At 46.3% G+C, this 24,406-nt stretch overlaps 1 protein-coding gene across 1 annotated transcript in view; it reads right to left on the bottom strand.

Moving 5' to 3' along the window:
* The window catches only part of FAM107B (family with sequence similarity 107 member B), a 72,512-nt gene extending 48,415 nt beyond the window's left edge, over positions 1-24,097 (bottom strand). Inside the window, exon 1 of the mRNA XM_040248756.1 lies at positions 23,943-24,097. The gene's annotated coding sequence lies outside the window, so the exon portion shown is untranslated. The remainder of the gene's footprint in view (positions 1-23,942) is intronic.
* Positions 24,098-24,406: the final 309 nt, after the last annotated feature.

Here is a 24,406-nt window from a genome sequence, read left to right as displayed (position 1 = left end):
CACACACACCCCGCAAATGCACAGGGATCTCACACACACACACACACCCCCCGCAAATGCACAGGGATCACACACACACCCCGCAAATGCACGGGGATCACACACACACACACACACACCCCCGCAAATGCACGGGGATCACACACACACTCCCCGCAAATGCACAGGGATCTCACACACTCACACACACTCCCCGCAAATGCACGGGGATCACACACACACTCCCCGCAAATGCACAGGGATCTCACACACACACACACACACACACACACACACCCCGCAAATGCACAGGGATCACACACACACACACACACACACACCCCACAAATGCACGGGGATCTCACACACACACACACACACACCCCACAAATGCACGGGGATCACACACACACACACACACACACAGCAAATGCACTGTGATCTCCCCAGGTCTGCATGTGCACCATCCCCAGCCTGACAGTCACACACCTTGATCACCCTTGATTGACCTCTCCAACTACTTACAATCCCCTTCCCAACTAGAGGAGGATTCCCTGGTGGCTCAGTGGTGAAGAATCCACCTACCAATGCAGGAGACTCCTGTTTGACCCTTGGGTTGGGAAGATCCCCTGGAGAAGGAAATGGCAACCCACTCCAGTACTCTTGCCTTGCCTGGGAAATCCCACAGGCAGAGAAGGCTGGCGGGCTACAGTCCCGGAGGTCACAGTGTGTCAGACACAACTTAGTGACTAAACAACAACACCCCAACTAAAGGAGGTGGAATTCTAACATTCTCTGTAACCCCCACAATCTCCGTAGCATCCAGGCTTTGAGATAATGCAAATGTATACTTTTAATGATCTTAATTCATGACATTACAGTCCACTCGTGAAATATGCTGGGATGTTTCTATTTTGGAGGGAAACGTTTAATACAGTAGGGGAAAAAAGCATCAGGGGAGGAGGGTCTTGAGCACTAGTCCGCATTTCATACAAATACCTGAGTTACCTCTGGGCTAAAGGGTCTGTCCCTCTAAAACCTAGGGCTAGATTACCGATACTAAATTAGTAGGAAATACCAATCCAGATCAAGACAAAGAGTGTGACACAACAACCGCAAAGGCGTGATCAAGACATAACATCCCATGAGCTGACCTCAGCTCTGATCCACGGTCCATGTCAACTCCTACACCAAGCCTGCCCCCCAGGAGCTGCAGACTCTCCCGGGCACGCAGCCCCATCTCATTCCGCACCCTATAGCAGGGAAGGACCCCAGAGAGACAGGAGAGACAAGTTCCAGGGAAAACCCTGAAAACTATTTACAAACAATGCTGTCTGACTCCCACTGGGCCCACCTGAATTCCTTCTAAGTATATCACTCTGGACACGTGATGCTTAAAACAAACAAGGAGGCAGAGTTAGCCTGCTCTTCAAGCTCCTTCTTTCCTAGGCCATCCCTCCAAAAACACAGGAAGCACTGCAGAGTTCTCTACGTGATGAGTGCCACAGACCTGGGAGATGCCGAAGGGTTCTGCTCTACAATGCCCATAAAAAAATGAGTATGGTTTAGTACAACACACACACACACACACACCACACACACATTTCACAAAACAGTCAACTGATCCTTAATACAGGCAAACATTTCCTACTGTATGTTTTTAAATGCTGACTATAACCCACAGTATAAAAGACAGATCCGTCAACAGACAGATGTGTTAACAAAATATAGCGGATACATACAATGGAATACTATTTAACTTTAAAAAGGAATGAAATTCTGACTCATGCTACAACATGGATGAACCCTGAAAATGTTATGCTAAGTGAAGTAAAAACAAGCCACAAGATGACGAACACTGTGTGATCCCACGCAGTATACGAAATACCTAGCGTCATCATTTTCATGAGGACAGAAAAGAGAGGGTGGGTACCAAGGCAGGTGGAGGGGGAGCAGGGAGTTCGTGTTTAAGGAGGACAGGGTTTCCATCTGGGGAAGATGAAGACAGTTCTGGAGATGGATGACAGTGATGGCTGTACAACAATGGGAATGTGCCCAATGACACTGAACTAGTTATACACTCAAAAATGGTTAAAATGGTAAATTTTATATGTAAATTTTATCACAGGAAGAAACAGGAGTGGGTCACCTGGGGACCGACAATTCGAGACGGGCCTATGAAGACGGGAGGGGGCAGTCTCCTGGGACTGAGCTCCAGGTACACAGTGCCAGAAGACACTTAAAGGCCAAGGGCATAGGATTAGGCCTGGCCTTGAAGTCACTGGCCTTTCATTCATGTTAATTCACTAGAAGGAAACACTAACCTGAGCCTCCTATTTGGCCTCCCAAGATCCCGACTTCATGCCAAGTTATTGTTCAGCCGCCCAGCCATGTCCGATTCTTTGTGACTCCATGGACTGCAGCACACCGGGCTTCCCTGTCCCTCACCATCTCCCAGTTTGCCCATTCATGTCCATTGCTTCAGTGATGCCATCCAGCCATCTCAACCTCTGACGCCCTCTTCTCCTTATTCCCTCAATCTTTCCCAGCATCAGGGACTTTCCTAATGAGTCAGCTGTTCTCATCAGATGACCAAAATACTGGAGCTTTAGCTTCAGCATCAGTCTTTCCAATGAGTATTCAGAGTTGATTTCCCGTAAGACTGACTGGTTTGATCTTGCTGTCCAAGGAACTCTCAGGGGTCTCCTCCAGCACCACAGTTTGAACACATCAGTTCTTTGGTGCTCAGCCTTCTTTACATGCCAAGATGGAAGCTCAAATCATGTATTCTGCAGAACATGTTTCCCAAACATTTCTCTCTGCAGCTTACAGAGCAGACAGACCATTCGGTTATCCTTGGTAATTACTACCTAGCGCCCTCTTATCCCCTGCTGCTCTGCAAGTAGGAGAAGCCACCTCCCCTACCGGAAGGACACCTGGCAGTCCAGCAAAGGCCCGCATGTGAGAAAAAAGCAGTGTCTCTGTGCTGGAAACCCTGGTTTCATGGACTTTCTGATCCAGTGGTGGGGCGAAGGCAGAAAGAAGACGAGCAAGAAACCAGTGACCAGACAAGGTGTCTGCAACGCGCCTGGGAAGGAGGGCCAGTGGGCAGGTAAGAGGCTGCAGGTCCGGGGCTGGCTCTGGAAAGGGTGATGGAGAGGCTCAGGACCCGGGATGAGCTTTCCAGACAGCAGCCCTGGAGAGCCCGTCCAGCCCTGGGCAAGCGTGAGCTTGGCTTGTGTAGGAAAAAGAGAAAAGAAGCCAGTGTGGCTAGAGCACACAGAAGAGGAAAGCGGCTGAAACTAGGTCAGGGAGGTGGCAAGGCGAGGCCAGCTTCTGGTCGACTCTCTCACTTGTAGGAGCGGCTGATGTAGGTCTCAGAGTTCCACATCCCTGAACATGGTGGCACTCAACTGGCCGGAAAGATGCTAAAAGCTGCCTCCCCCTGCCCCCAGCCTGATAAAGTCATTAAGAGGTCCCAGAGGACGTCTAACTTGGGCTTCATCCGCAGGGGCCCACAGCAGCGGTAGTTTTGTTTGTTTCTCGTTTTATTTATTTTGGCTGTGCGTGTCTTCATTGTGGCACGTGGCATCTTTAGCTGCTGGATCTAGTTCCCTGACCAGGGATTGAACTCAGGCCCCCTGCATTGGGAGCCACTGGACCACCAGGGAAGTCCCACCGCAGGAGTTTTTCAATCAAAGCCCAGGTAAGGAGACAGGCTATGGGGAGTTGAGGCTGACTGATCAAGATTGTGCAGGATGCTTTCCAGGGCTGACAGCTTCAGTTCAGGCATTCTGCTGCTGTAGTCTTGGTGACAGCAGATAAAACTCCAGACACATTAAAATAAACCCATCTCCAACCAAAGAACCTATTTTCAACATCCTGTTTGCTGCAAGTAACCCAAAAGATTCTGGTTTTCTAAGCCACTCCCGATTTTAAATATTCTTCTTTGTCAACCCCAGAAATGCATGCACGGTTCTCACATAACTCCCTCTGCTCATGATCAGAGGAAAGATGGTGACCATACCTCTAGGAGATGGATAACAGTTACAAAAACAGCACCAGAGTACTCAGGTTTATGTTATTATCAATGCCCACATTTTTTAACACTGAACTGAATGATGACTGTATTATATGCAGGCACTCTGCAAGTGTACTCACTGTATTCTTATAAAACTCCATGAAGTGTGTACTATTATTATCCTCATTTTACTGATAAAGCTATTAAATAATAAACTGCAGGCCCAGAAGGTGGAACCAAGCAGCGTGATTGAGAGCCTCCAAACTCACACGACTTCTCTAAGAAACTGGACAGAGAAAAATATACATTAGACGGCAGTCATCTAGACAGAGAGAGGAGGACACGTCCTTTTCCACTTTAATAAGACGATCTAGGTCTTATTTAAGATCCAGAGTTAGGACTCTTTGGAGAATGTATGTAACCCAGAACCAAACAGACTACATAGAAAGGACCTGCTATTTATTAACCACAAGTGACATGAAATGCAGAACCATGGAATGCACCAGAGAGCTCAGACAACAGGAAGCAAGCTCACCTTCCTGGGCAAGCAACCACCCACCGGCCCATGGCCCTTTTCCATTTTAATAATCTTTCATCTAGGGACGATCACAAGCTGGCAGCACAGCTCTGTTTATTTTTTAAAAAAGGGGTCACAGAATTCGTGGCCTGACACTGCACCCCACCCAACTTGTAAAGATAGGGTGGGTGGAGATGCAGGAAGAAGACAAGGCCCCACCCAACCAACCGGCACATTTACCCGCCAGCATCAGCTGTGGGAAGGATGGGGAGAAGTTCGGAGAGGAAGTAATTAACCAACAGAAGCCAAGGAAAGGAAAACACACACAGACACACAAGACCCTTCCACTCACTGGAAGGGTATTTCCACACTGCAGTGGGACCCTCTGCAGCGTATCACAAGGCTGATTCTTCTCAAGTTCCAAGGCCTGGGGATACAAACTACAGTACGGGACAACACTTTCCCCCTTAAAGGATCTGTTCTGTTGTTGCTGCTGTTGTGTATGTGCATGTGTTTGTCTGTGTGTGTTTCAGGGCAAGTCCTTTGCAGAGAGGTTTCAAGCTCAGGAAATGTGGGACCAAGTAAACATTGCTTTTAAAAGAAACTCCAGGCTCCTCCTGCACATCTCCGATGCTCACCCACACTGAGTCTGAAACAAAGTCTGAAAGCAGAGGCCCAGCCTTCCTCCCGTGCCTTATGAACGTTATGAAGCTGGCCCAGCCACACTCAGGGTCTGAATTCAGCATCTGAGCCCAACCCAGAGCAGCAGTGGTTACTTAGGAAGAAGCCCTGACCCTGAGTAAGATGAGATTAGGATGACAAGGTCCTGCCCTGGGAGTTTCCAATCAGAGATGGAAAAACGCAGTCCACGATCAAGTGACCACAGAGAAACCCAAAGATGCAGAAGTCTCTCCCGCAGGGATGAGGTGCAGTTGGGGTCTGCTCTCTCAGCCCAGGGCAGGGGGTGGGGGCGGGGGGGGGCGAGCAAGCCCTCTGAGCCTTGCTCCCAATTCATCCCAAACAAAACTATCAAAGTGCAAGACCCTATCAAATATTAATAGCTTGTCACCTCTCCTTCTGTGGAATACCGCTCTTATCAGAAGCACAGAGAACCCAGGGCAAAGGGAACAAGAAACATGCAGGGTGTGTTATCAACAGCCCCAGATGGCACCCTGGGCTCTGTTCCCCACCCCACCTACCTGCCCTCCCCCACACCCCAATGGCCAGACCTCAAACAAGACTTCCCAAAATCATTCTCATCAGGATGACCAGTAAAAGGACACAAAGCATCCTCCACCTCCTCTCCTCCTTTCTTCACCAGTCCCTGCCACCAGGGTGCTACTGGGGGTGGGGCACCAGCACCCAGGAAGGCCCAGGGAGAGAGCAGGGTCTCCCGAGGAGCTCCAGGTAAAGAGGTGCAATTAGATATGCTGCTGGTGCAACCGAGTGACAGTTTACAGCATTAGTGGATTGCTGCCCAAACAGAAGGAAAACCAAGAGAAAAGAATGCTGAAAAACAGAACATAATGCTAACACAGAACATTCTTCAGAGTTCAAACAAGGGGCAAAGAGATAGCAGCCAAGCTCCCTCAATGAGGCAGGTAATAAACCTCAGGCTTACAGAGGAACCTCATGTCAGACAAAATTTTGATGGGGATTTTTTTTATGCACACAGCAAATACTTACCTGCAACTGAGGAAATATACAAAGGATGATGACATGATCTATCAACCAGACCAGGTCACTTTGAGCGTGGATGAAGGCTCTACTCAAGTTACACTGCGCAAAGACGACGTGGATCAAGCTGCCTGCAGACAACCTAGGAGGTCCCAGATGGGCTGCTCTCTTGCCACTCACTGCTGACCCTGGGTCCCTCTTTACTTGTAAGGCTCCCCTCATTCAGCAATCAGTTCCTGTGCTTACAGGAGCCCACAAACCAACAAAGAAACAGAGTGAGAACCTTTATCCAGCATCCTTGGACCCCTGGCTGCTGCTGCTACTGCTGCTGCTAAGTCACTTCAGTCATGTCCAACTCTGTGTGACCCCATAGATGGCAGCCCACCAGGCTCCCCCGTCCCTGGGATTCTCCAGCTATGGGTGACCTACTGACCCGATTCTCTGCTCTGCTGGCTGGCTCAGATTCCTGACCCAGAGCCTCACTCTCACTTCTCATCATATCCCCCCTACTTCACTTCCATCCTGAACCACTGAAAACCTTCCTTCTCTACAGAACTCATCTTTGTTTCTAAGATGCTTGCCTACAGGTCCTAAACCTCAGCTCACACAGGCTGAATGTCTGCATCTCCCCAAGAATCACTGCTGAAACCTTAACTCCCAAAATGATGGTATTTGGAGACAGGGCCTTTGGAGGTGATGAGACCATGAGGGTGGAGCCCTCACAAATGAGATGAGTGCCCTTACAAGAAAAGACACAAAGGGGATCTCTGTTCGCCATGTGGGGATACAGCAAGACAGCCATCTGCAAACTAGGAAAAAGGCCCTCAATGAGACATCAAATCTGCAAGCAACTTGATCCTGGACTTCCAGCCTCCAGAACTGTGAGAAATACATGTCTGCTGTTAAGCTGCCTGGTCTGTGGTGTTTGTTACCACGCCCAAGCTGGCTCACAGCCACATCCACAGCCTTGAGCCCAGTGATCTCTCTGGCCCTTCATCCTTGGCTTCCAAACCCATCTTTCCAGCTACCTCTGCTTATACAACCAGCACAGCACTTCAGGTGCAGAAGGTCCATGAGAGTGGTAGGGCTGACGCAGGCACTCTGAACCTGTGGCAAACTCGAACCGGGTCCTAATGGAACTAAACTGTTTTGTTCCATCAGGTGGGTGAAAATAACCAGGTGTGATGTCACATCCAGACCTCAATGTAAGGGGAACAGACACAGGGAGGACACTGACATTGGTTAGCACCTACCTGCAGGCACCATGCCAGGCACTTTACCTGCAACACCTGCCTAAGACTCACCTTGTAGAATCAAAGACACTGGGCTCACAAAGAGAAAAGAACTTACCTCCCAAGGTCTGTCTGACAGAAGATTCATCTCTTTCTCAAATGCCAATGTTAGAACCAATTGATGACAACCAACCCTTGAAAAAAAGACTTGCAGGGAATGGTGATGTGAGAAGCACTCTTCCAAAAATCATGGAAAGAACTCATATATTTACTCTTATATAGTCTCATTTATTTACATTGAAAGACATCATATGTTTATTCAACCCATAGGAAGTAGCTTAGCCCTAGAAGTTGAAATGTGGACACCAGACAACATTAGCAAAGACAGTTCTCAGGTATTTAAATAAACACTGTGGTTTCTGCTTATGGTATAAGTAACTATTTCTTAATGTTGAACATTTTAAAGACTTCATATTAGAATGAATAAGAACATACGCATCAAAAAAAAAAAGAGAGAAAAGAGAAAGAAAAGAGTAGGATGACAGAACAATGTGAGGTTTTTCTTTAAAATGTTCTGCCAGTGATGGGGACACGGGTTTGATCCCTGGTCCTGGAAGACCCCGCATGCAGGGCAACTAAGCCTGTGTACCACAGCTACTAAGCCCAAGAACCACAACTACTGAAGCCCACACACTAGAGTCCATGGTCCACAACAAGAGAAACCACTGCAATGAGAAAGCCCAGGCACCACAATGAAGAGTAGCTCCCACTTGCCACAACCAGAGAAAAGCCTGGGCAGAGCAATGAAGACTCAGCGCGCACACAACACACACACACAGAAAAAACACATTATTCTTTTTCTGCAATAAAATCGTTGCCAACATCCTAGGATGCCAGAAACTAGGACGTTTTCTCTTTTGTTTTTGCTTGTGCTCTTTTGTGGTGGCAAGTGCCAGTCCATGGGGCCAATGTGGGTAGGCAATGATGTCAGAGCAAAGGAAGCTGTGTTGGATTAGCAATCAAGGGAAGAGAGGTCTGGTCCCAGGCCTACATTAAGGGGACTTGTAAGATGTTGGGGTCCTAGCTTCTCTGAGCACCAGTTTTCCATACAGAACTCCGTATTCTGGAAGGCCTCAGCCCCCTTCAGAGCCTAAGGCTTACAGGGAACAGAGAGTGACACACTTGAGAGAAACGGTGGGATATGTATTTAAAGAGAGCTATGAAATGAGTCATCTGTGAGTAAAACGTAACTTATCTCCATTTAAAAAGTCATATTAATCTACATGGCGGTGGTAGAGAAAACATCTAACGTCTTACAATTACTGTGAAGAGGCTATAAAAAGGCAGCATTTGAAATGAGTCAGCGCTGCGCCACAGTCCACCGAGAAGCCCATGCAAGCAGCATCTCCCAGGCTGTATCGGCAGGCGGCTGTTTCAAGACAAATGGAGAGCGGGGAGAAAAACCAGTGTTGGCTGAGCCCATCATTGCAGATTCAGCTGTATGTCTGACACAGGAAGCTCACGAAGAACTGCAATTTAGGAAAAAATTCTACTCTGGGCACCTACACAGATAGCTGCAAAGCCAACTGGGTGTCTGTTCTATCACCAACTGTTTCAAGTCACCATGGACCAGGATACAAAACATTTCCAAGTGGAGATTTCCCTGGACGTTACCAGGGTCTCCACATTTCCCTTCTCCCTCATATACTGAGGACGACACAGACCATCTCATCAAAACGATACATCTGCAGCACCCACACCGGGCTCTGTGAGGGCAACACGGACAGAAACAAGGTGAGTCTTGCAGGCTTCAGAAAGAAGAAGCTCACACTCAACACCAACACCCTCTCCCGTTTCTGGAAGCAACGTCTCCCCTCCACTGCTCCCTCTCCATCATCCTTCAAACCCTTGCTCCCAAAAGCAGACCTGCTCCTGATGAAATCTCTGCCACAGGACTGCCTGGAATGTGACAGGATGAGGAAGAGGAGAGAGAGGAGGAAAAGGAGGAGGAGAAGAGACAAGGAGGCTTTCAAGGAAGGAGTTTCTGCTTTCCAGGCCTGCTGCAAGGAAATGCCTTGGTGAGGTTTACTAGAACTTAAAGCTTAGGTGGTTTTTTTGTTTGTTTTTAAGAATGCTCAAAGGAACTTTTTTACCTTCCCAAACTCTTTTAAATGCTGAGTAGTCAAGTTACTTATTGTTTTCCATTGACCATATTTACACATTAGAGTTGGTGGGTTTAATATAAATCTTGAGAGTAAATGGAAAGCCACGGATGGAAAGGCAATGTTTATGGGCTGTCAGGAATAATTCCTTTAATAAGGAAGAATAAAGTTGAAATAATAGTGATAAGGGGGAGGAGAAAGGAAGAAAGAAAAGAAGAAAGGGCTAAAGTAAAAGGCAGAACCAGAGGGTGAATAAACATACCTTTTCTCTGATGAATATACAGTCATCCCCCAGTATCAGCACAGAAGGGTTCCAGGACCACAACAGACACCAAAGTCTAGATAAGATGATCTCTTGATCTCTAAGGCTTCCTCAAGCTCAAACCCTTTGTGACAATGCGGGGTAGTTTCTAATTTCAAATTCTTCTAGGTTTCCAGCTGTCACACCTTTATGATATACTGGTCACAGCTACGATTTATTTGATACCAAGATGTGCAAGATCCTTAGATGAAGTATTTGCATATTACCTAAGAGCATCCATCCTCCTATACACTGTAAAATCATCTCCGGATTACTTATAATACTTAGTAAACTGCAAATACTATGTAAATAGTTGTATATACAATATAGATGTTTTGCAAATAATTATCAGAATGCCACAAATTCAAGCATTTTAGAACCTTCTGGAATTTATCAAAAATTGGTTGAATCCACAGACGCAGAACCTGCAGATACAGAGGCCCAACTCTATCTGAGTTCTGTGTGATCTTGGATAAATTATTGATGGTCTCTAGGCCTTAGTGTCCTCTGCCGTAAAATACAGTCAATTAAAGTCCTCCATCCTGGGATGAGGATCCCATAAACGACACACAGAGAGCATTTAGCATGTATGTAAGAAACACCCAAATGTTAGTGACTGTTAGAGGGCCAACTCTATTTGAGTTCTGTGTGATCTTCTGTGTGATAAATTATTGATGGTCTCTAGGCCTCAGTGTCCTCCGCAGTAAAATACAGTCAATTAAAGTCCTCCATCCTGGGATGAGGATCCCATAAACGACACACAGAGAGCATTTAGCACGTGCGTAAGAAACACCCACGTATTAGTGACTGTGAGTGTGGGATGAGCTCCAGTTCCAAGTCAACCACTAATGAGCTATGTGGTCTCAGGTAAGGTAGTTAACACATCTGAGTGTTGGTTTATTCACCAAAGAAAATGAGTCTAAATGAGATGATCTCTTGATCTTGAAGGCTTCCTCAAGCTCAAATCCTTTGTGACAACACAGGGTAGTTTCTAATTTCAAATTCTTTTAGGTTTCTAATTGTCACACCTTTATGATATACTGATCACAGCTACAATTTATTTAATACCAAGTGTCAGGTCACAGGCACAACTCCTAATCATGAGACTGTGCCTGTGGGGATCCTAGAACCTGCTTTATGAATATCCTTTTCATGCTATAGTTTCCAAGAACTATGGCTTTACCGTATGGCTCATAGGGTAAAGAATTTGTCTGCAATGCAGGAGACCTAGGTTTGATCCCTGGGTTGGGAAGATCCCCCGGAAAAGGAAGTGGCAACCCACTTCAGTATTCTTGCCTGGAGAATGCCATGGACAGAAGAGTTTTACAGGCTACAGTCCACGGGGTTGCAAAGAGTCAGACACAACTGACTAACACACTTACTTACTTACATGCTGGCAAAAGGCAAGCCTGCCTATGGCAGGAGGAAACAATGTATTTCCATCCCAGGGGCCTTCAAATGTTGGGTATGTCCCCAGATCATATTGTTGTTGTTCCAGTGGCCCCTGGCAGTGACGGAGCACACATATATTAAATTCATTTGCTATAACTACCCTCCTTTAAAAGGAACTCCCAATTACTTCCTGCTACACATGTTGCAATAATCCATCCTTTCCGATCTTAACAATGAAGTCGAAAGTTGCCAGCAGAGGTCCATTATTCTTCCATCTAGGCAGAACAGAAACTCAACTATTTCAGATTTGTCATTTGCCTCCTGTATTTTTAAACTCATCAACGTCTTACACCTCTTATAAGGAAAGATGAGGCATAAATGTCCTTATGTGTCAGGAAATTTTAGATGATTATTGAAGAAGTTAATCTATCATGGTCTACACCATCATGTGGAATTCTAATTTATAAACTCATGTCATAATCTCTTAATTTTTAGGTGATGATCAAGCACCCAAGTTAGCAAATACAGATAGAATTTCTTATGTTGCTGCTAAACAAGACTTACAATAAAATCAACCTGGCACAGTAACGTGGGCTTCCTTGGTAGCTCAACTGGTAAAGAATCTGCCTGCAATGCAGGAGGCCCCAGTTCGATTCCTGGGTCGGGAAGACCTATTGAAGAAGGGAACGGCTACCCACTCCAGTATTTTTGGGCTTCCCTGGTGGCTCAGCTGGTAAAGAATCCACCTGCAATGTGGGAGACCTGGGTTCAATCCCTGGGTTGGGAAGATCCTCTGGAGAAGGGAACGGCTACACACTCCAGTATTCTGGCCTGGAGAATTCCACTGACTGTATAGTCTAGGAGGTCACAGAGTCGGACATCACTGAGTGACTTTCACTTTCACTTTTTCACTTTCACAGTAACATTCATAAAAGACTGTGCAAATGGCAATTAGCTCTAATGTGTGGAAGTATTTGCTATGCTTGGATAAAGCCAAGACAATCATTGCTTCTCTACTGATTATCTAGCCATCCTCAAGTGGACACCCTGGCTAGTTTAAGTTTCATCTCACACTCACTAATATGTTCATTAAGACAAAAAGAATCAGCAACCTTTCATGAAATAATCAATTCAGGCAACAGTTCCCAGTGGATGCTAACAGACCTTTGGAGAAAGATTGATGAGAAAATTTACAATGAAAGGATCAAGCTGCCACTACATGAACCCAATGATTAACCTCAGCATCACTACAAGGGAGAAAACCAGACATTGTCCTGAGATTATGGGACATAAAGTGTACAACACCGTCAACAAACTAATTTTGCCCTCCCCCCAAAGCTGAACATGAGTCTATGAAAATTAATAAAAGGAAACCTCATTTAAAATGGAATCTGGAGGCCAGAAGGGGAAGTTCTCAGGCCCCATCACTCTAGGTCAACTGCAGACCCAAAAGGAAAAGAGATACCTCTGCATCTCCAACAGAAATAAGGTTATTACTTTATCACCCAGCAGGAGGAAGGAAGGATTTCTCTTTACCCAGTAACAGCGCAGCCAATGAGAGACTGTCACACTACAGCCAATGAAAAGCCACAACACTTTGAACTCCCAGTTTCTGCCAATGGACTCTTTGTTTATAATGCCCCACCCCCACCCCCAACTCTTACTTCTCTTCTACAAAAGAATGTTTCTCTCTTTTGTTCTCTGGACTTACCTATGGTTCACGGTAAGTTGCACGTCCCAAATAGCAATTCTTTACTGTTCCCAAATAAACCCATTTTGCTGTAAAATTAAGTGGTTGTTTTATTGTTTTATATCAACAAACTAACTCAAGCTTTAGCGCTAATTTCCAGGTTACAGAAATACAGACACTAGTGGAAAATGTTTAAAGAGAAAATTCTCAGTCAAATCCAGAATGGGGGACATTCTATAAGACAACTAACTTGCTTCTTCAACAAAGCAATAACTTAGGGAGAACAAGATGGGGGGAAGAAGAGCTGTTCTACAGTTGAAACTACACGAGGCATATCAAATGCAATGTGCGGGCTTTGTTCAGACCCTGGTGTGAAGAAATCAACTACTAAAAGACATTCTTAAGCCAGAGGGGTGAAATCAATGTGGGGAAGATGGAGAGTCCTACAAATTCCTGGGCTACCCCACCCCTTGCCTTCTGATGCTCTGAAACTGCAATTCAGCCACTCCCCAACTGAAAGGGCAGGGCCCATGAGCAGAAACTGAGCCACAGATGGTGGGGCCATACCCTACTCTGCACAGGAAGGGAAGCTTTTGGTAAGAAGGCTCAGAAGATCTTGGTTGGTAGAACAAGAGGCAGTATGTATAGTAATCTAGAGAGAAATTTACAGGTTCCTGAGCACCATTTCTGCCAACAGGATTCTAGCAGTTGTGAGCTTCATTCGAAACCCATTCATGTGAAAAGGGTAAAATCAATGCTCTGAGCAGAGAGATCAGCATTTGAAGCAAGCAGGGTACCTATGAAATGAGAGAGAAGGAAACAAAATGAACAGCCAAGTGGTAATGCAGATTTTGCATTCTTGAACAAGATTCCACCCTAGCAGCTAGTCCCTGGAGAGTTTTGGTTTTGTGTAGTTTGCAGGTCTTTTTTTTTTTTTCCCAAATAATTGAGATACATGGGACTTCCCTGGCGGTCCAGTGGTTAGGGCTCTGTGTTTCCACTGCAAGGAGCACAAGTTCAATACCTGGTCAGCACACTAAGATTATGCAAGCCACACTGTGTGGCCAAATAATTATTATTTTATTATTATTATTGAGGTGGAACGTACATAAACTGCTCCAACCATTTATACCTCCTGCAATTTAAATTTTATTTGGTTTGGCTGCCCAGTACCACATCCCCTCTCAAGGATACTGCCAGTCAGAAGCAAGCCTGGAATACAAACAGAAACAAGTGGGAGCCTGTTTCCAGCTTCTGAGCTCTGTGTGCTGGTAGCCTGCACAGCTAAAGCAAGCTGTCTAGCCAGGGCAGAGTGAAGTTAAACAGTGTGATGGCAACTAAAGACCAGGCTTCTTTACTGTATTTTTTAAGTCTCTCCCTCTGCTCCCAAATCCTAACACTCTCTTCTAGCTGAAGTCGTGAGAGTTTTTTTTAACCTGCCACTCCTTGGAATGGCCCAATGAGTCTGCAACAATGGCTGTCCCCATCTGCTAAATTTTCAAGATCTGGCATTTCACTGGTTAATCATTTTCAAAAAGAATACAGTCCCTCTGGTTTTAATGGCAGGAAGAGATCAGAGTAACACAGATTCAAAGACAATCTTTTTAGATCAAAATTTAATCCTGTTGAATTTTTACTATTAAGATCAGGTTTTCTGAAATAAAAAGTCACCTTTCTTTGTTTGCTATTTTGAGCTAGTAAACTGGAACTATACCTTAAAATCCCTAAAAATGAAAGCTATACTACACTTACAGAGTTAGTTTAAAGATGCTATAATTCCATTTTAAAAAGTTAGGAAGCTGTGACACCAGTAAAAAGTGCCTTACCAGAAACCAAGGGCAGAATCTCATGCAAAGTTAGTCCTTGGTCCAATGAAGTTATCACTTATCATGGCTAAATTATATAACTAGCTCTTAACAAGCAACTTGATAACCTTTAAAAAAAATAAGTATAGACAAAAAGATATGAAGTGTTTAAAACTCTTCTCAAAACTTTCAGCCATCTGTGATGTACAAAGAACTCCTCCGCAATGGGGAAGACAAAATCCTCCAGTATGAACTATATGTGAATTGGAGAAAATACTGTTTAAATACAGAATTGTTACCCCGAGGGGAAAATATATCAATATAAACATATAATGATATAAACATTTTGAAAAATGCATGATGCCTAATTAAATTCCACCCATTAATAAGAAGGTAACAGCCTTGGGAAACTTCATACCCAAAAAACTGCCCTTCTGGTAAACATAATATTGAAGACACAACTCAAACATACAAACTCTACCTAATGACATGATTATGTGTTTTTAATTTGGTGCCATCTTCACATCATACCTAAGAAAGTTCCTTCAAAAATGGATCAATTTAAGACATCATCATTTCCATGCAAGGATGCCCAAATTAAAATGCAGAATAAATGTCCTCCTTAAAACTACAGTTTTAGATTGACCTGGCACGTGCATTATTCCCCCTGGGATTCCAAGCCCTTCCTAAGGCTGAGAAGTCAGAAGTTTCATCAACACAGCTAAGTGACTGTGGAGTCGTGGCCAACAGGAGGCAAGGCCGAAGTCTGATCCCAGCTCTCAGAACCTGCGGCGAGCTTTTTCATCTCTCTAGGCTTATTTCTCCTCCTTTGTAAAACACTAACACTAATGGTACCTCCCTCGTGGCATTTCTTGGAAGACCACAGAATATAATGAACAAAACCACACCTGGCACAATCAGAAAGGCGTGCCATCATTACGTTTATCATCTGAAGGCCCATCTCCATGGAAATCATTCTCATCAGCACTGAGCACCTCTTTCTGACCAAGGCAAAGAATGTTCCTTAAGACCAGATGGGTTGTGCCACGATGGATGAGCCTCAGAAACTCTTGGCTAAATGAACAAAACTGGACACAAAAGGCCACGTTGTGTATGATTCTCTGTGTAGGAAATTTCTAGAAAAGGCATAACCTTAGAAACAGAAGATCAATGATCGTCTGAAACTAGGGATGGAAACAGGAAGTGACTACAAAGTCAAAAACTGGATGGAGTGATGGCTGCTCAACTGTACAAACTTACTAAATTACGGAACTGTACACTTATCATGAGGGAACTGAATGGTATATAACTGACAGCTCAGTAAGGCTGTAATTGAAAAAAAAAAGAAAGAGACACATTTTCAATGTTTGCACAGCTCCTTTCTCACCAATCTACACTGATAGTAAATTCAGATACTTTGCTGAGCACACCAAAACAGCTGAGAATACAAGGCTGGGGCAAGGACCAGACCTGGATCCTAATCCTGACTTGGCTTCATCTTACAGCCAACTTATTACTTCTCTAACCCTCAGTTTCCACATCTGTGAAATGGGAAGCCTTAAATGGCATTCATTTCAGAGGCTGTTTGTGCGCACTGATAATCCTCTTCCAGGTCTCCCAGATCAATAAACAGTGTCAACTTTCACCCAGGGGCTGAGGTTAAACACAGACATGTCACTCATGACTTCTCTCCTCTCCTGTTATCAGCTCCAAACCATGATCAAGTCCTGACGGCTCCATCTTCAAAATATTTCAGGATCCATCCAACCATTTTTCACCAGCTCTATCCCAGTCCCCAGGACTCACAGAAACCTCCCATGGGTCCTCCTGCCTCCACTCTGGCCTTTGCAATCATGGCTACAGGGGTATATTTACAAAACACAAGGCTGATCTCTACTACTTCCTGCTCAGGACCCTCCCCTGGTCCCCAGGGGCCTGCAGGCCCGCATGATGACTGCCTCTGGCCCCTGGGTTGTTATCTGTACTTGCTTTTGCACAGACAGATGCAGGCCTACCTCTGCTCCTACCCCTTGACCTGATTTCTTTACAGCACCAACAGGGCTCTGAAGCACATCATTTCTGTGTCTGCCTTACACTCTGTCTTGCCACTAGAAGAGAAGCCCCATGCATGCAGAATTTTGCCCCTCCCATCCACACTCTCCAGAGTCTGGCACAGGGTCTGGCATGGAGAAAAATTCACTAAGCATTTGCTGAAGGAATAAAGAGTTCTCATAAAGCACTTAGCACAACACCTGCCAGGTAGGAAGTGCTCAAGAACTGTTAGCTGGTAATAATGAAAATATTTATTATAATTACATTTCACAGATGAGAATATGGAAACCCTCCTAGGTTAACTGTCTAAGCCAGTCAGATGCTAAGTCTGACAGGGCAGTACACGTCCATGGTGATTCCCGCCACAAGCACAGAATAATTGATGCTCCCTCACTCCCATCCCACAGCAGGAAAACAAAGGATGATGCAGCCAGTCCTGCTCTCCCTTCTGTGCCCTGCCTCCCCTCACCTTCAAAGAGTCACCTGATCCTAGGGGGTGGCCGGCATGATACTGAACCCCAGAGCAGGCCCAGGAATGACAACTGATCATCCTGGGTGTACCCGTAGATAAACTGAAGACAGGCTTCCACCTCTCCCTCAAGACCACTCTAAGAAGTAGGTAAGGCTGACTATCTTCATATAGATGAGGAAGTAGAAAAAAATGACCTGCTAGGAAACCATTAACGGTGAACGTGGGCCCAGGATTCCAAACATTTTAAGACACTAGGCCTCTCTCTTTCCAACACACTGCACTACTCTGGGCATCTGGGAAAAAATTAAAGGAAGACAAAGAACCCTGACCACAGCTTTACCTATTTTAAATGACATGACAATGTATGGGAACAGAACATTCAAAAGAGCTTCTATACGTGTGTGTGTGTGTGTGTGTGTCTGACTCTTTGTGACCCCATGGACTGTAGCCCACCAGGCTCTTCTGTCTATGGGGTTCTGGAGGCAAGAATACTCTAGTGGGTTGCCATTTCCTTCTCCAGGGGATCTTGCTGACTCAAGGATCCAACTCGAATCTCCTGGATCTCCTGCATTGACAGGTAGATTCTTTACCACTGAGACACCTAGAAAGCCTCCTTCTATACATATCCACAATGGCATTAACTTCCTCCAGCACAAGGACATGTTCATACCTCTCCATGAGACACCCAAAAACAATTGATGATTTATACTGCAGGAGTTCATAACATGACTGCATGGTTTTGTAAACTGATGAGCATGGATCACGCCCAGATACCTGAAAAACCAGGATGAAGTGTGAGTTTAACGTGAATGCTCACCGAGTGCACTCTGTGTTACATATACTAACAATGACACAGAAAAGCTGACACCATGAGATCACAGCCTCTCTCCTAGACATGTGAATATGACACTTTACAAAGGGTGCCAGAATCTGTGTCCAAGAATAGAATAAAACACGCCGTTTCTAATAGCAAAGCCAGGTTATCTTTAGAACACTCCTGAAGCTGTGAAGGCATCCCGAAAGGTCAGATGAAAAGGGATAAAGTCTTTCACCCCTCTCCTCCTCTCACTGGTGTCCCTCATCAGCATCTTGGCACCACTGCTGTCACCAAAAATCTGTGCGCAATGATACAAGAACCTAAACACCCATGGCCACCAGCCATGTCTCACGGACTGCATTTTAGGGCTTCAGGCCCTTGAGGTAGATCTTACCAAGTGCATCTCACAAACAAGAGCACTAGAGCTCCCAAGGGCTCCAGGACTTGTGGAGCTCATGAAGCTGGGGGGGCGGGGGTGTGGGGTGTGGGGGGTGTGTGTGTGTGTGTGTGCCATGCCCTCCTCCAGGGGATCTTCCTAACCCAGGGTTCCCGCATTGCGGGCAGATTCTTTACCATCTGAACCATCAGGGAAGCCCAGAATTCTGGAGTGAGTAGCCTATCCCTGCCCCAGCTTCTCTTCCTGACCCAAGAATTGAACCGAGGTCTCCTGCATTGCAGGTGGATTCTTTAGCAGCTGAGCTACCTGGTTCTAACTCAGATATGTCTGGCTTCAAAGCTCCAAACCACTCCCCTACAGCACATTCATTAACATGCCCCATTCCGCAATTTCACTCCTCTCGCCCAGGGCTGGTACCAAGCAGGGCTGTACCCCATAGATGCTTCACTATAATACCCTCGGCATTGAGAACAGAAAGGAGAACAGAAAACAAGGTGAGAAAATCCTCCAGACAATGCATACCTACAACCCACCAGGATTTGGACAGCTGGTCTACCTGCACTTTTTTTGCCCCCTATCTTTTTGCCTAGGCTTTACAATCCTTCATTTAAGACTTCTCCCTGAAACAATTGCTAAGGTTTATAATTCAGGAGCATATCCAGGAATAGCACTGCAGACAGCCCATACACAGGTCATGCTGTTTTCACGGCTCTGAGGGTGGAGGGAGCTTTTTTTTTCACACTGCAGAACTCCAAGACTGTGCTGTCTATAAGGAACATCACTGTCACCAAACTATGCCTCCTTCCCATCTCCCCAAGCACATGAGGCACAGACTACGGCTACTGCTTTACAGTTGCTCTGACCAGCTGCTTGACCTTAAATGCAACCCTTGGTAGAATGGCACAGTTCACAGAAGAGTTCACTCATGTCAAAGCGACAGTCCTTCTTTTTCCGCATTGCTCCCTGTTTTCCTTCCTACAGCTCACCCGAGTCTGAAAGATCTTCTTAAATAAGTCTTCCCACAATTTCCCCACAAACCCCTCTCTTATGTTTTCAATAGTAACAGAACCTGGGGTGGGCACAGATGTAGTTGGTCCTGCCTCCCCCGACCACATAACACTAGCCCTCAGGTCCTGGGAATCCCTCGAACCTGCTGGGACACCTTGTCCCCAACTGGCCTGCAGGTTTACCTTCAGGGAGAACATTAAGAACAAGACCTTGGTTTCCCAGTCCCTCCTCAATTTTATACCAGAAAGTGTCCCAAACCATCAGCCAAATTCTAGACACAACTGAACAGTCTTCCAAATCTATTCCACCAAGCTCCTATCACCAAGCTCTCAGCCTGGGGTAAATCACACTCAGTTCCCACCAGGCCTCTCAGCCCAGACACTTCACCCACAGTTCAGAAACTCAATCCCACAGCCTGAGCTGGGATTTACACCATTCTTTTTGAGATACCTTAATTCACAAAGCTTCCCTTCCCTTCTCTTAACATCATGGTCATTAAACACAATGTTTGCGTGATTTTACGCAATTCTTTAAATATTTCCCTCTCCTACCCTGCCAGGTGGACAGGGGCGCAATGGGACTTGTCAACTGCAGAATGCCCAATGCAAGGGCAGTGCCAGCACATGGGAACAGCTAAGAAAATGTTTGTTCAATGAAGGAATGAACAGAAAACAAAGCATCCCCAATCAGCCTTAGAAATAGCCTCTCGTCCATTCACCAGGACTAGGTGGCAGCGGACCAATGATTTTCTCTCTTTTACTGACAGGGTCCTGGAATTAGCAGCATCAGATGCGATGAAAGCGTGAATCCTTTTCAGCGGAATTCCCTGGGTACATTGCATAAGGAAAGGTTTACAGTTCAGATGGATGGGGCCCAGCACTTCTTGCACAAGAAGGAGAAAGGGAGAAACTGGTTTGCTTCACAAACGAAGAGCAAAACTAGGCCAAGCTTGGACAAGGAAATTACGTGAGGAAATGCAATGAAGTCTCCTCAGGCCATTCCAGCACTAAGTGGCCCCGGGCTGTGCACACAGACTCCTCTGTTGCACAGTTCTCTCCCTGCACAACGGGAGCCCAAAGTGAGATGCAAAAACGGGTCAGTGCTCACAGCTACTTTCTCCAGACTTAAAAAAGGCTGACAAGTTCCTATCTCTCAAGATATCCAGGGACTTCAAAAATGCCTCAAATCTAGACCTCACCCAACCAAACCTCCTGGCCCCTTTTCTCCAAACATTTTCACAGAGAATTCTGGAAGGAAAGGGCAGACAGGACATTAAGAAGATGAAGCCCTAGAAGACTTCCCTGGCAGTCCAGTGGTTAAGACTTTGCCTTCCAATGCAAGGGGTACAGACTGGGTCCCTAGCCAGAGAGCTAAGATCCAACATGCCTCATGGCCAAAAAACCAAAACATAAACAGAAGCAATACTGTAACAAATTCAACAAAGACTTTAAAAATGGTCCACATAAAAAAAAAAAATCTTGAAAAAAATATGAAGCCCAATTATTAACTTACTATGTTCCCTCTTTTTAAAGAAGTTTTCCACACCTTAACTACTCCCCTCTAAATCAGTAAAAACTCTTTTCTATCTCTGCGACATTTTAAACAATGAAGAAATCAAAGGAATGAATGAATGAATGACCACATGCATCCTACCACATACAGCTCGGGAACCAGACTTCTCAGAGCACTTCTCTCAAATTCAAACCAAGCCTACTTTTAAACATGTCAGGAATGGAATCTCCAGGCCACAGGGACAGACCATCACAAACAGCCATGCAAGTCTGTAACCCTGGACCACTTCCAAACTTTTCTCTCCTCCCTGTGAGGCAAAAGAACTTTTCAGAGCAAAACGACTCAACTCTGACCTCACGTCCAGCTTGGCTGTGCTGCTCGGACTGTTCCAGGTCACAGGAGGGTTGAAAAACAAGACTGAGAGATTCTGATAGTCCCTACTTTAGTTTCTTTTGACTTCTGGATGGAGAAAGGTACCGTTATCACAACAGGTCACAAACTTGACACTCACAGGTCCCTGTTGTTGACCTTGTGTCTATGGGTATTGGTTGTAGGACCCCTGAGGACACGGAAATCCACTGATGCTCACGTCCCTATATAAAACAGTGCAGTATGATGAATACAGTTGGCCCTCTGCATCTTGGCGTTTGGCACCTGCAGATTCAATCCTTGACTGGTTGACTGTGGGGATGTGAAACTCAGGGGTTTGGAGAGTCAACTGTACTGCACGGTAAACCCCCCAAACACATATGCAGAGTAACGAGCCCCCTGTTAGAAACAGGAACACAGACTGCAGCTGACAGCTCGTAACCACAACTTCCTTCTCGTAAATTTTTCTAACTTCAAAAAACATTGCATCATCCTAATCATCAATCTAGCACTTCTGAACAGTCGATTCCAAGACCTCTTTTTAAATTTTCATATTGGAGAAATTAAATGTGGGAAAATTTTACAAGTGGAAAATAAAATTATGTAATGACAAAAACATTCAGCGGCCAAATGTGTGGTTGAACGCGTTTTTTGTTTTTGTTTTTTCCCAGAACACAGGGACTTCAAAACTACTCTCTACACTCACAGGAAAATCCTTCTTGTTTTACTTTCCCAGTGTAAGGTCTTTTAGAAGCAAGCATGTCACCAGCTACAAAACCATGGCTATACCTGGTTCTACAAAAAGAGTTCTTTTCTGTTACAATTTTTCATGGATCTTAGAACACAATTTTATTTTTTTTAACATTTTTAAAAATGAAAGGTTGCTTTTATTTTTTAAAAAAGTCAACCCAAAGCTACTCCTAAAATCCAAGGAACAGAGTACATTAAACACTTTCATCAGTCCATTCTTCCTATTTAAGTGGAACTTGCATTGTTTTTTCCTACTTCTTCCCTCCCCCTTCTGCACAGGTGGTTATTTGCAAGGCTATAAGGAAATATATTTCAAACAATTTCCAAAACACTATTGTAGACTAAGGTTATTAGAGATCATATTTTAGACCGATGGCAGTGGTCAAGATTAATAATCAGTAACTCCTTCATTCATTCACATTCATACACACACACACACACACACACACACACACACACACACACACGCAGTTCACACCAGGGCTGCCAAGCCATAAATGAAGCAAACACGCCTTTATTCTAGGGTATGTCTGGGTGGTTGGGTACATGAGTGACTTTTTTTTCCCTATGTTTCTTTTCAATTTGTTAACAAACATATATAATTTTACACCTAAAAGCTTTTAACTGGAAACTACTAGCACTAAGAAATCTCTAGACATGCACCTCAGATACTATCTCAACTTAAAGCAATTTGTACAGCTGAAATCTCCAACGTGATGAAAGGGGGACACGGTCCGAGGAGAAACTAAGTACCTGTTGGCAAGTTAAAAATATAAAGCCTAACAGGCCTTATTCCAGTTTTCTATATTCGTCTTGAATATCACACTCATTCTCATCAAAGAACTTTGCTCTACTGTCACTGACTCAAGTCTTCCCGCGAAAGGCAGGCTATGGTATCTTACTACAGAGAAGATCTGCCATTTATCCTCTACGGGATTCCTCTTCATATTTCAGAAGGACTGACTGTTACCATCCCCTGTAAAGCTCGTCAAAACTTGGCCAGAGGCATCCACGCTATCCCAGAGAGGACCCGAAGATGCTGGGGGAGGAGTTATGACAATCAAAATTTTAGGACTCCTTGGGTACAGGCGCCACCCAACATACTGGGTTCACTGGAGCAGGAGGAACGGAGCAGAGAGGAGGCAGAAATGGAAAAGTTACTTGCAGGCTGTTTGGGAAACAGCGCCCCGATCACCTTTCAACCAGCGGGGCAACCCCCCCCCCCCCCCCCCCCCGCGGCCCCTCCTTTGTTTGTCCAGGCGAAGGCTCCGCGGCGGCCAGGGCTGCGAGGGGCGAGCCGGGCGCCCCGGGCTCGGCATCTGGCCGCGCGCGGCGCAGCCGGTGGGCAGCGCATCCCTCCAAGCAGGGTCTCTCCATTTTCAGGGCCGAGGAAGCAACAATAAGCCGAGCGGAACGGCAGCCCAGGCTCGCCTCCCTGGCGGCGCCCCCCGTATCCCCTGCACCCCCGGGTACTGGGGACTCTTCGCACGCGGGCCCCGCCACGCCCCGACCCCGCACCCCAGACCGGTCCCCTGCACCGCGCGGGGTGGCCGGGGCTCCCCGCAAGCCCACCGCCCTGCGCACCGTAACCCCCCAACCCCCGCACGCCAGGACCCCCGCCCCAGCGCCAGCCGCTGGGAGGGGAAGCCTGGCGGCCCTTCCCACCGGGAAAGCCTCGCGCCGGGGGGTCAGAGCAAGGTGGGCGGCCGCGCCGTAGCCCTGGCGGGCACCCCGCCTCCCCTCAGCTCCCAGTCTTTGTGTGCAAAGTAAGTGCTGGAGGCGAACCCACCTCAGCGCGCGCACAAAGGCGCGCGGCTCCCTCCCCGGCGCTCGCTCCGGGCGGCCGCGGCTGCACCCAGCGGCCCAACAGCTGAGAGCGGCCCGGGCAGCGGTTCTGACGGCGGCTGCTACCCGTCCGGCGCTGGGCGGCTCTTTCACACCCCGCGGCCCCGAGCGTCCAAATTAAGCGGCGGGGCGGGGCGGGGGCGGGGAGGGGGCGGGGTGAGGTTGCCGAGGCCACGCCCTCGGACACGCCCCGCCGCGCTGGCTGGAGCTCCGCGCTCCGGACGCGGGCCCACTAGGGCTATACCGGGAAAAAGTCAGCGGGTTTGGTTCCGGAGGTTTTCCTTCTGTGGTTTTAGTTTGGTTCGCTTTGGGAACTCTCGAAGGAGAGAGAATACTGTATTGGAACAAAAAACTGAGTATCACCAGATGAGGGAAATGGGAAATTAAATTACACACACACAGCCCGCC

This window comes from Oryx dammah, unplaced genomic scaffold (assembly GCF_014754425.2).
Source record: "Oryx dammah isolate SB20612 unplaced genomic scaffold, SCBI_Odam_1.1 HiC_scaffold_10, whole genome shotgun sequence".
NCBI lineage: Eukaryota > Metazoa > Chordata > Mammalia > Artiodactyla > Bovidae > Oryx > Oryx dammah.
Note: the sequence above shows the minus strand (reverse complement) of the source record. Positions and strands in the feature narration are given on the sequence as shown.